General features: G+C 42.4%; 1 protein-coding gene across 1 annotated transcript in view; it reads left to right on the top strand.

Annotated features, from left to right (window-relative positions):
• The first annotated feature begins 244 nt into the window (after nt 1-244).
• LOC133401707 (chemokine-like protein TAFA-2) overlaps nt 245-12,961 on the top strand; it is an 87,397-nt gene continuing 74,680 nt past the window's right edge. Inside the window, exon 1 of the mRNA XM_061675038.1 lies at nt 245-674. The gene's annotated coding sequence lies outside the window, so the exon portion shown is untranslated. The remainder of the gene's footprint in view (nt 675-12,961) is intronic.

A 12,961-nucleotide genomic window follows, 5' to 3' on the forward strand; every position in this document is an offset into this window, starting at 1 on the left:
CTTTTTTTTGTGTTGCACGAACAAACAAATGAATGGAATTTTCATGAATTTCATTGGGGAGGTTGAAATTTCCTTTCACATTGACTCTGGTCAGCTGTTTCCTCATCAAACCGCTAAATGGCGCTGCTCCACTTCCGAGACTCGACGACAAGACAGTCACGCACAGCTGCTCGTCCTGCAGGAGGGCAGGCCGGGAGGGTGCGGAGCGACCAAGCGTCTGTCTCATTCTAATAGCAGCGCACATCTGGCCCGGCACGTCCTCTTCGTTTCCACCACGCAAAGAAAGGATTCTGGACACAGCAAAACCTGATGAGCGGCTTTAACTTGGATTTTTGGGCCATGTTTGCCGTCGGGCTCCACAACTAAGTTTTTTTTTTTTTTTTTTTTTTTTTTTCCCCCTCGCTGCCAGCCCTGTGCGCAAAACTTTCAGTGCACCTTTTCCTGCGGAGGGCAAACGGGAATTCCAGTGTGGTGCCGCGTTCGTGTCTCTGCAGCTCGGCTGCGGCGTCGGATGTTTATGGTGCAACTTTACCACGTCGGGCGAGCCCCAGAAACCGTGAAAATGATCGCGGAGAGGGGATGAGAGCCCTTCTCTCGTCGCGGACAGCGGAGCGGCTATGAGGATTTAAGTCTGCTCTTAGGGCTAACGGAACCAGACCACACCGGACCAACAGGTATTGATGACATTCCGCGCACTTGCATGCACGCAGCAAGAAGCGCTATTATTTGGGCAGTGGGCTTGATTACACATTCATAAGGGAAAAGTGACAAAAAAAAAAGTTCATAAACATCCTGCCTCTCGAGTTTAATTGGAAAATCAATTAATGCTCATATTGGATTTGGTTTCATTTGTTTGATTAGGAGCATCTTATCGGTTTAATTTTGCGAAGCTGCAAAACAAGGTGCAAAACAGCCTGCTATTCTTTCATTTGTTATCATCATTCATGCTTGTGACTGTATTGCAAATATTAATGATTGCAGTTTCGGGCACATCCTGCCCCAGCGCACGCACGCACGCACGCGCGCGCGCGCACACAAACACACGCACACACAATGGGTCACGTCGACTGCTTGTATGGCACCTTGTTTATTGCGTAGAAAGTTGGGGTCTGTGTTGTTTATATTTCAAAGTGCAATCTAAATTCTCACAATTGTCTGCCATTTAAAATACACGAGGTGGTGTTTGGACACCTGCATGAGACCAACGAAAAATTAGTTTCTAGAGTGGAATCGGTCTCTCTCTGAAACAGCTTTTATTCTTGTGGAAGACCTTCAAGATGATTGTGCCAATGAGAATATTTGTTCATTCATCCAAAAGAACATCTGTGAGGTCTCAGGTCACTGATGTGTCTTCGAGTTCACCCAAAAGGTGTTTGGAAGGAATGAGGTCAGGGCATTGTGCCACTTTATGCAGCGTGCTTCAACAGAGGTATTCTCTTATTCCGGCATTTATAAAGATAGAAGGGTAATTGTCCTTAATGTGTAGATGAGAGTAAAACAATGAGATTAATTTGTAATGAAGGGAAGCACGTCTGCTTCACAGTTCTAAGATTCTGGGTTTGTGCATTCCTTCCACTTTCCAAAAACATGCATGTAAGGTTAATTGAAGACTCTAATTGTCTGTAGGTATGAATTTGCATGGTTGTTTGTCTATAGGTGCCCTGCGACTAATGGCAACCAGTCCAGGGTGTACCCCACCTCTCTGCCAAAATCAGCTGGGATAGGCTGCAGCCCATATATAATGTATGGATTGATGGTAATGAAGGAAGGGGTCTAGTCCAACCTCTGAGATAAAAATACACCTGCCAGTAAATGTGGTAATGTAAAATAATCTGGACAAGACCCCAAGGTACTTGAACTCCTCCACTTGGGGCAGGAGCTCATCCCCGACCTGGAAAGGGCACGCCACGTCGGACCGGCATCTTCCCCCACCATCGGAGCCAACTCACCACCAGGTGGTGATCAGTTGACAGCTCTGCCCCTCTCTTCACCCGAGTGTCCAAGACATGCAGCCGCAAGTCCGATGACACATGATGACATGATGTGTCCTGGTGCCAAGTGCACGTGTGGACACCCTTATGCTTGAACATGGTGTTCATTATGGACAGTCTGTGATGAGCACAGAGGTCCAATAACAGAACACCGCTCGGGTTCTGATCGGGGGGGGGGGGGGGGGGGGGGGGGGGACGTTCCTCCCAATCACGCCCTTCCAGGTCTCACTGTCATTGCCCACGTGAGCATTGAAGTGCCCCAGCAGAACGATGGAGTCCCCAGCGGGAGCGCTCTCCAGCACCCCCTCCAAGGACTCCAAAAAGGGTGGGTACTCTGAACTGCTGTTTGGTGCATAGGCACACACAACAGTCAGGACCCATCCCCCCGCCTGAAGGTGGAGGGAGGCTACCCTCTCGTCCACCGGGGTGAACCCCAACGTACAGGTGCCAAACCGGGGGGCAATAAGTAAACCCACACCTGCTCAGCGCCTCTCACCGTGGACAACGCCAGAGTGGAAGAGAGTCCAATCCCTCTCGAGAAGACTGGTACCAGAGACCAAGCTGTGTGTGGAGGCGAGTCCGACTATATCTTGTCGGAAATTATAGTATAATTAAAATAATAAACTACAACAAATAAAATAAAATCAACTAAGCTCAAGAGAGCACAGAAGTATACAAAGTCATTTATGTGAAGTCTACTTCTATTTAAATGTACTGTTGACCAGGTAAGAGTCCAGCCAGACATGAAGTAATTTCTTTTCATGCCCTGTTATACAGTATACTCATGATCACATTCCTAACGCTATTCATTTGTTTTTAATCAATCTGTTATTTTACACATATGCTTTAACATAAGTATTTCTCAGAGCTGCCGAATGTTACGGAATGTCCGTATTTTGTTCCAGAAATCACTGAAAGGTGACTCGTTAAGGCCGTAAGACTGATTTTTCTGGATATTGGGGGGAAAAATGCAACTTCCGACATTACCGCCCAGTACGGCGCTGTGTCCAACCACTGGGACAAAAATGAATTCGGTGAAATAAAGACTATATTGTTTAGAAAAAAAGAGAGGAAAAAAAGCTGCTCGGTACACGCTATTTTATTATGCATTTGTTTGTTGCATTCTGAAGAGCAATATTGTACATTAAATGCAGGCGTGAAATTGCTATCCGTGTGCTTAATACCGTACAAGAAGATACATATGTAACACTCTGGACTGCTCCGTGTGTTGTTTTTAGGGTTACCGTAACACTCTAACCAAATCTTATTAGCGTGTCTATCTTTTCTTACCACTGTACGCTACCACTTAGCTAGCGGACTTTAATTTCTTTGTTTTACAAGACAGTTTTACAGTAAACTACAGCTGGGAGTGACAAATAAGCAAGAATATTTTACCTCTTATTTGGAAAATGTTTTGCTATCTGTGTCAAACTATTCACTGTATGATTGTGGTTGTTTGGGTGATGCGCACAGTGCATGCTGGGTGTGAGTTCTTTTGCCTCTGACATAGCAGGAGCTTGCGATGTGACTATTGCGCATGCGCACATCGCGATGACGATGCTCAAACTATACATCGTGCGGGCCTAATAATAACTAACCGATCATCAAAAATTCTGTTGATTGTGTGGATTCATCGTGGCTTGAAGGAAATGGGGCAAAATGCAGTGCAATACTTGGCTGCAGCCAGCAGAGGCACTGTTGATTCACTCTGACCTAGTTTGCTGTCAAAGAAAAAAAAGAACAACATGACGGTCAGCAATTGGAAGTTGAACTATATTCACACACACATACTCAACATTATCCTGTTCAGAATGGCACACACCGCTTATCCTCCCTCACTAGGGTCGCAGGCGTGCTGGAACCCATCTCAGCTGACTCTGAGACCCATCCATCCATCCATTTTCTGAGCCGCTTCTCCTCACGAGGGTCGCGGGCGTGTTGGAGCCTATCCCAGCTGTCATCGGGCAGGAGGCGGGGTACACCCTGAACTGGTTGCCAGCCAATCGCAGGGCCCATAGAAACAAACAACCATCCATACTCACATTCACACCTACGAGCAATTTAGAGTCTTCAATTAATTTATGTTTTTGGGATGTGGGAGGAAACCACAGTGCCCGGAGAAAACCCACGCAGGCACGGGGAGAACATGCAAACTCCGCACAGGCGGGGCCGGGGATTGAACCCGGGTCCTCAGAACTGTGAGGCTGACGCTCTAACCAGTAGTCCACCGTGCCGCCACTCTGAGTCCCCTTTAAATATATTTTTAAAAAATTATTAATTGATTAATGCATCACTCATTTTCCCCATAGTTGATCCATGAAATGTGGTCAAATGTCCACCTGGATTCTAAGACATTTACATTCATGTATCAATATTGCACATTGCCAAAACCCAAAAAGACACGAGGCGGCAGCGTTCCCAACTTCTGTACGTCTCATTATAGACATTTAATAGACCCTTTTCTTCTTGCATGTAACTTCTTCCATTCTGCTCTTCTACCAATAAGACCTGTGGGCCGTGGGGATAATGTCAAAGCTCCTGTCCAGTGAACGATTGAGAAAGCAAGACAGAGAAATTGAGACAAATAAAGCAACCAGAAGAAATGTGTCATATTATAAAAGGCAACTTCTTTTTCATTTGCCACATGGTGTAGCTCTGACGGGAAGAGTAAAGAAGAGAATGAACAAAGGACAAGAATGAAAACAGGACTGAGTGACAAGGAGACCTTGACAGAGTGGATAGAAAACTGGCGCGGGGGAGAAGCGGGTAACAGCAGATAGATGATAATAAATAAAAAGCATGTGTCCTATAAAAGGGTGTTGTGGATTTGATTGGCTATCTCCAGTAGGCAGGAGCTCTGTGTTGTGTGCTGGATCCCAGAGGGAGCGTATAGCCACTCTTAATGTGTGTAACCACCATATTGTTTCTGGGAGATCGTGTCCTGTAAATTCATTCCTAGCCACCCGCCCTGTTCTTTCTCATCCCACTTCCCAAAGGTGAGCTATAACATCCAAACATCTATTTTCCAACATTCTTTACCAGTTTCCTGCTTAAACACCTCACTCTGTGTGCACACAGATATGCACAGTTTTTTTTTTCTCCAAGACTCACTTCTTACCGGAAACAGGCACACACAAAACATGCATTGCTCTACTCCCGAATGGCTCACGTGGGACAGCGCGGGCGACGGCTCCGACAACAGGAGCACCTGCTGTGGAACAGAGCGGCGTGTCAGAGAAGAACAGCAGCAGCTGCTGGGCTCGCAGCTCCTAGATTACGTGAGCCTGAACAAACTCCATTACTGCCTCCATTACCCTGGTATACACAGCCCAGGAAAAAAAATATGCAGAACCACTGTTTACCTATAGCCTCTCTGTGCCTCACACACTGTCTCCCTTTAACTACACAACGAGGACAAGTTGAGGATTCCAGTGAGCCGTCTGATGCAAGGAAGCAGTATGAACTATTGTCTCTGCCAAGGAGAGTATGAGGTGGTGACAGCTGGATCAATTAAATGCGATGTAATTAATGATTATTGTTGCAGTTATTAACTAATTAATCAAGCTGTTGGTAATAAATCTCACTGGTATTTAACATTTCCATCCATTTGCATCAGTTGTCAACAATCGAGAACCTTACTATCTTATGCTGCTTTCCCACTACATAGTCGTGCCTCACCTCGGCTCTGTTACATAATTCACACCTTACTGAACAAACACATCAGTCGAAATTAGAAATGCTCAGAAACTACAATGGAGGAGAACAGCTTAATTTCATTGATTTTTGGTCATGTGGCCATTAGAGATTAATGTCTCTGTAAAGTAAACAAAACTATGTCTTGTAAATTTGACACACATGTAACACTGTTGTTAACAATCCTGCTAAATAGGCAAATGAAAAACTGTACTTAAGTAACCTTAAAAAAAAGTTCAAAATCAAACAGGTCGGTGACAACGAGGCGCTTGCTCTAAAGCGGCCATGCCATCATGCCCCTGTCCAAGATCTGGCTCTCACGTCTAGGGGCGCAAACAGAATTTTGTTGTTGTTGTGGCCGAGGGGTGGCCGAAAGCAATCATCGACGGGGGAGAAGGGCTCTTCCACCTTCGCTTGACATGCGTGCACTCACGGCTGACAACGATGTGCACTAAAGCGGCCACGCCAGCCCGAAGTATTTTCCATGGTTATCGATGAGACTGCAGTGCCGCCACATGAAAGAGCAAGTGGAACTCACAGAAGGTTAATTAGGGCGAGAATATTAGAGAACGAGGAACAGTGCATGATTCAATGTGAATACTCACTGCATGAGTTGTGTGTGTGTGTGTGTGTGTTTCTCTTGGACATGAGTGATGAACTGCTGTTTATGTGAGCTGAAAGCCATCCATCTCTCTCACAGTGACTCTGGGGCACTGTCATTATCGGTTTTCCTTCATTTGCACAGATAATGGCCATATAGTGCATCTTTAGCCGACTGCCTGTCTTTCTCTTAAATATGAACTCGACTTATATTTCTGTTATTATTTCTATTAATATTTATAGTTGAGCTCATCAAAATCATCTTGTGTTATTATTTTACAAGCTGTGTCAATAAATTTTGTCTCGAATACTGTTGTTTGTGAGGAAGTGATTTTGAATGGACTATTGTGTAGTTTACAAAGCTGCCATTGGAAAAGGATGGTGAATTTTTTGCACTTCTGCCTCACAGTTCAAAGGTTGCTTGTTTGTGCTTGGCATGGTCCGGTTCACGGTCTTCCACATTTTAAAAAGTCACGGTTTCAAAGCCGTGAAATTTTTCCATCGTATTGTCCCTGTGGAATAAGCGTTTTTTTGTATTTTTTTAAAATGAGAACCCCGTCTTGAAATGATAGTTTGCAACCAACTACGAGTGTAACCGGGTGGAGCATTGGTGAAATAAATACTGTAGGCTTGTTACCGAGGCAAATAACATGGCTAACTAGCATGGCTAAGATCAGCTCAGCAACAGATTCATAGTGACCCCGACCGACCCACTTTCAACACATAAGGCGACAAACATCTCTGGTAAAACAGGAGAGTTATGTTTCATTAATTTACATTGGAGTGTGCATTGAGGTGCTTGGCGTTTGAGTGTGATGACTGATGGGAGGTTAAAGTCGTACGCGAATGTCAGAATTGATTTAGGGCAGGAGTCGACAACCTTAAAGGTCCGATGCCGTCCAAATTTTTGGATGTTTTATGTTTCACGCTTACTAATTTAACAAATATTCTAATAAATAAATTAAATTAATTTAAATAAAATACATTGCCTTCAATATATAAAAAACTTGTTAATTGCTCAAACTTAAAATAATAAAAAAATCAAATCAAATCAAAATAATAAATTTTGTTGCTGTAAGTGCAATATCATGAAACTGTGATAATATTTGCTGAAGGTTATCGTATTGTCAGAAGCGATTCGCTGGCGACCAGCCCAGGGTGTACCCCGCCTCTCACCCAAAGTCAGCTGAGATCGGTTGCAGCTCACCCGCGACGGATTGATGGATGGAAGAACGGCAAAGGGTTGTGAGTCTCCTATACTGTAGGTGTTACTCTTAGTTTGTAACAATAAGTAGCACAGTAAAATCACACATTGCTATTTTACATTAAACACAGCCTCATTTATACGCTTAGGGAGAATTTGTGTGCATTCAGTCTTGGTTCTGTTAAAGCCTTTCCTATCTTCAGCTCATTACAGTCATTAGTCAAGTTTGTAGTCAATTGTCTTGGTAAAGTAATAGTTTATCATGTGGAGTCAAGTAATACTGTTTGAGATGTGTTCAAGTGCATACATAGATGTCTTGTAGTGAATATTTCAATCCACTTAAAAACTTAATTGCGCCACATTTCTGACTTGGTGTTCAAGGTCTTTATTCAAAACAGCAATTCAAATTTGACAATATTCTTTCGCCTTGCCACAGTTTCTGCTAACGAATCTGTGGTGACTGGACTGCCCGACATGTGGGTGCCGGGAGGGGGTCTTACGAGCACCGACAGTTATGATAAAGGACCAATTGAGACAGTGGAGCTTCGGCCGTGATGCGGCTGACTCATTACGTCTGACAGCTCAATGGAGCCGATTGCCAGAAGTCGACAACACACAGCACAGTTTTCTTCATCAGGAACAACTACACAGTAATGACTGTAGCCATTGGCCCAGCATAATTAAGTCCTGTTTTGTGTGCGTGTGTGCGTGTGTGTAGGTTCTCCGCTCTTTGGGAGACCTGTTTATGTGGCCAGGAGTGAATAGTAAGGAAAGGTGAAGATCAAGACAAAGAGCGGTGACATAACAGGATAAGCCACTGTTGACAAAGTATAATGAGAACACAGACACGCCTGGATGCACTCACGCGCACACGTTCATATTTTGAACTCCTCCTGCTTGTTTAGCTCGAGGCCTGTCCTACTGTTTGCTGTGTTTGTGTATGCACTTTTATCTTTTCGTCTTTGATTATGTTCTTTTAAGTGGAACCAGTAGTTCTTTTATGTCTGGCACATCTGTTTGTCAGGCAAGCCCACAGCACTGCAATTACTACATCTACTTATGTAAATATTCGTTCAGTATTAGGCTTCATGTGATTCAGTACTTAACAAACAACAGCAGCCTTATTGTAGGGTTGCATTCATTGATCAGTCATCCAATTGTTTTACCATTTTCTACCGCTTATCCCCTTTAGGCTTTAGGGTGAGTTGGAGTCTATTCCAGCTTTGGGCAAAAGCTGGGGTACATCCTGGATTGTCAGTCGCAGGGCACATACGATAGACAAATAAGAATTTACACTCACATTAACACCTATGACCTATCATATATATATATATATATATATAGTGAATTGTCAAGGATGGTACGTCTTTGTTGTTCTGCTTGACCATTGGTCAGTCGTGCACGGTCACAAACTGTGTGCGATAAGTTGTCAAATCATACAAAATCTTTTTTTGCATGGTTTTACAGTGCAGAAGAAGTTATCTAATCAAACAAGTCATTTTGATCATGAATTTCATCATCATCTTGAACATTTTGCATGTTTTCCTGAAATTGCTGTCCCCTCAGATATTTAAAGTCACATTTCACCAGCATTTTGTCTTTCTTTGATGGAGATTAAAAGAATGGATAGTTGCAAAATAATTGCTTTATCATTTTCATCATGTAACCTTAACATGTCCACTCTTTTATTGTGAATTATCAATTGATATTAAAAGCTTTCGAAAATCTGAAATACATTTGTTAAACAGCACAGCCCGCTTTGAACTGAACTGAATCATATTTCTCCGTGAGGGTCCACCATGGGCTCAATAAACGCTCTCCAGCCAAAAATGTCCACTCTCTCAGGAAGCTCACATATTTTGCTGTATGCATGTACATTGTTTGCTTGCAGTTAATTTATAAAACAAAGTTTGGGAGCTTGACCAATATGCATTTCTAGCGGCATCACATCTACTTAAAACAATTAATATTAAGTTGACTGGAACATCTCAACTTTTTTTGTGAAATAGGTCTCAGAATCACCTCATGGTGACATTGACTTCCACACAAGCACTTTAAGGGAGGAGATAACGGAGCTCCAGCAGGGGGTGCACCTCTGTGTGTCAAGTTACTTTACAGATCCCGTTGAAAGATGCCGGCAAACCAACTCCCAGTCTGCTCGAGAGGCCGAGCTGACAGTAATACGAGCAGTATCTGGCACCCCCTCCCAGGGATCACATACTTAAGATGGTTTCTCTTACTAATCCCCTCCTAATATGGCTAATGATATAACATTGCCGCTTGCCACAGTGCAAAGTGGGAAAATCTCACGTACGCCCACATAGTGTGAGCACAGTACACGCGAACAGCCCAACAATCACATGGGTAATGCAATACAATTTTCTGTAATACCTTAAGATATATATCCAACATCAGGTAAAACTGAACAGTCTTGTTAGAGCCAGTACAAAACATAAATATCATATTATATATATATTTATTTACAAAGATACTGTATTTTTTCTCAGTTTAGATTGTTATTAATTTCACACAATAGACAGATTTTTTTTCTTTGTGGTGGTGTAAATCACACTGTGTTTTTTTTTGTAATATTTTTCTCCCTTCTGATTTAGAAATAAATCATTCACTGCTGTGGAGGTTTATGTCTGTCAGTTGGAATCCAAACTTTACTTTACTACTGCCGACAAATATATTTTTCAAGTATGTTTTTCAACGGGCAGGCATGGAAGATGGTGTCGCCCAGTTTGTCCATGAAATTCAAGTCTGTAAACCACTGTAATGAATAACTGATCGCTGTAGATGGCGGCGTTGCATAGCTTTGGCTTCGAGATCATCACAGCTTTTGAGTAGAGGATAAAGATTAGGGGGTGAATCTTGGCATGTCACGTCGATTACGAGGGCGAGGAGTGCCAACACATTGGAAGTTGCTCAAGTTTATGCACCTCACGCTCAAAGAGAGTATGTATATTTCCTGTATGGTATGAACGTACAATGCATCGCAGGAGGTCGTAGAAAGTGTGTTATGATTGTGAGAAAATATGACGCAGTTCATGGAGTGAATGGCAAACGCCATGTAAAATCGCCACTGACATTCAACTCGAGCCATGCGCTGAGTCAACATCGCTCATGGTGCGATTCATAGTTGTTTATCTATATATAAATCATTATGTTGCCATCCAAAGCCATTTATCTTTCTTGTTTTGGTTGTTTTATAGTTTGAGGTGTTACAAAGCAAACAAAATAAATATTAGCATCCATCTCACTGTTCTGCTTGACGTTCCTTTTCACAAAAAGTTTATTTTCTCTGTTTCTTTGGTCAGAAACGCGTGTTTTTGGAAAAAGCTAGAATTTTATTTTTTTACTAGTGAAAGAAGAGAGTCTACCTTTTTTTGGTAGGTTTGGTGCTTATATTATCACAAAACACTATAGTCTGTGGGTCTCCAAAGATCAGTCAAAATGCTCTAACACAGATATGGGGAACTGCTTTGAAAATGGCTGGCAGTGAATCATGTCATGTCCATGTAGTAATCCACATCAATGCCAATTACAACAACAGTAAAGCCACATTTTGGACAGATTTACCAATACATTTCTGTACGTTTTCATTCAATAAAACCTAAAGGAATTGCTGACAGATTACGACAGTTCTTCACAGTTCTGCATGCATCGCTGGACAGGTGATGTCCCAATTACCATTTAATGATGGTCTTTTTAAAAATGATGAAAGATACATTTAAAATACAACCCCAATTCAAAAGTTGGGACGTTGTGTTAAACATATATAAAAACAGAATACAATGATTTGCAAATCATTTTCAACCTATATTTAATTGAATACACTTCAAAGACAAGATATTTAATGTTCAAACTGATAAACTTTATTGTTTTGAGCAAATAATCATTAACTTAGAATTTTATGGCTGCAACACGTTCCAAAAAAGATGGGACAGGTTCATGTTTACCACTGTGTTACATCACCTTTTCTTTTAACAACATTCAATAAACGTTTGCGAACTGAGGACACTAATTGTTGAAGCTTTGTAGGTGGAATTCTTTCCCATTCTTGCTTGATGTACAGCTTCAGCTGTTCAACAGTGCGGGGTCTCCGTTGTCGTATTTTACGCTTCATAATGCACTACACATTTTCAATGGGAGACAGGTCTGCACTGCAGGCAGTCCAATCTAGTACCTGCACTCTTTTCCTATGAAGCCACACTGTTGTAACACGTGGAGAATATGGTTTGGCATTGTCTTGCTGAAATAAGCAGGGGTGTCCATGAAAAAGACATTCCTTGGATGGCAGCATATGTTTCTCCAAAACCTGTATGTACCTTTCAGCCTTAATGGTGCCTTCACAGATGTGTAAGTTACCCATGCCATTGGCACTAACATAGCCCCATACCATCACAGTTCCTGGCTTTTGAAGTTTGCGTCCATAACAGTCCGGATGGTTCTTTTCCTCTTTGGCCCGGATGACACGACGTCCACAATTTGAAATATGGACTCGTCGGACCACAAAACACTTTTCCACTTTGCATCAATCTATCTTAGATGAGCTCGGGCCCAGAGAAGCCGGCGGCGTTTCTGGGTGTTGTTGATAAATGGCTTTTGCTTTGCATAGTAGAGTTTCAAGTTGCACTTACGGATGTAGCACCGAACTGTATTTACTGACATTGGTTTTCTGAAGTGTTCCTGAGCCCATGTGGTGATATCCTTTACACATTGATGTCGGTTTTTGATTCAGTGCCGCCTGAGGGTTCAAAGGTCACGGGCATTCAATGTTGGTTTTCGGCCTCCCCGCTTACATGCAGTGATTTCTCCAGATTCTCTGAACCTTTTGAAGATATTATGGACCGTAGATGATGAAATCCCTAAATTCCTTGCAATTGTACATTGAGGAACATTGTCCTTAAACTGTTCGACTATTTTCTCACGTACTTGTTCACAAAGAGGTGAACCTCACCCCATCTTTGCTTGTGAATGACTAAGCAATTCAGAGAAGCTCTTTTTATAGCCAATCATGGCACCCACCTGTTCCAAATTAGCCTGTTCACCTGTGGGATGTTCCAAACAGGTGTTTGATTAGCATTTCTCCACTTTCTCAGTCTTTTTTGTCACCTGTCCCAGCTTTTTTTGGAACATGTTTGAGCATTAAATATCTTGTCTTTGTAGTGTATTCAATGAAATATAGGTTGAACATGATTTGCAAATCATTGTATTCTGTTTTTATTTATGTTTAACACAACGTCGCTACTTCATTGGAATTAGGGTTGTAAATTGTGTCATTGTAAAGGGATTAAGAACATGTTGTTCCGTTAGAGGATAACACAAGAGTGTCTCAGTTCTAGCCAGAATAAGGCTCAGGCTGTGTGAGAGACTTGGTGTGAGCCCCTGAATGCACAACAAGAATTCTAATTTTAAAGCCATGAATTGCCAAAAGACTACTTTCAATCTGATAAAATCCAACTTTATT

The sequence above is a fragment of the Phycodurus eques genome, chromosome 1 (assembly GCF_024500275.1).
Source record: "Phycodurus eques isolate BA_2022a chromosome 1, UOR_Pequ_1.1, whole genome shotgun sequence".
Lineage (NCBI taxonomy): Eukaryota > Metazoa > Chordata > Actinopteri > Syngnathiformes > Syngnathidae > Phycodurus > Phycodurus eques.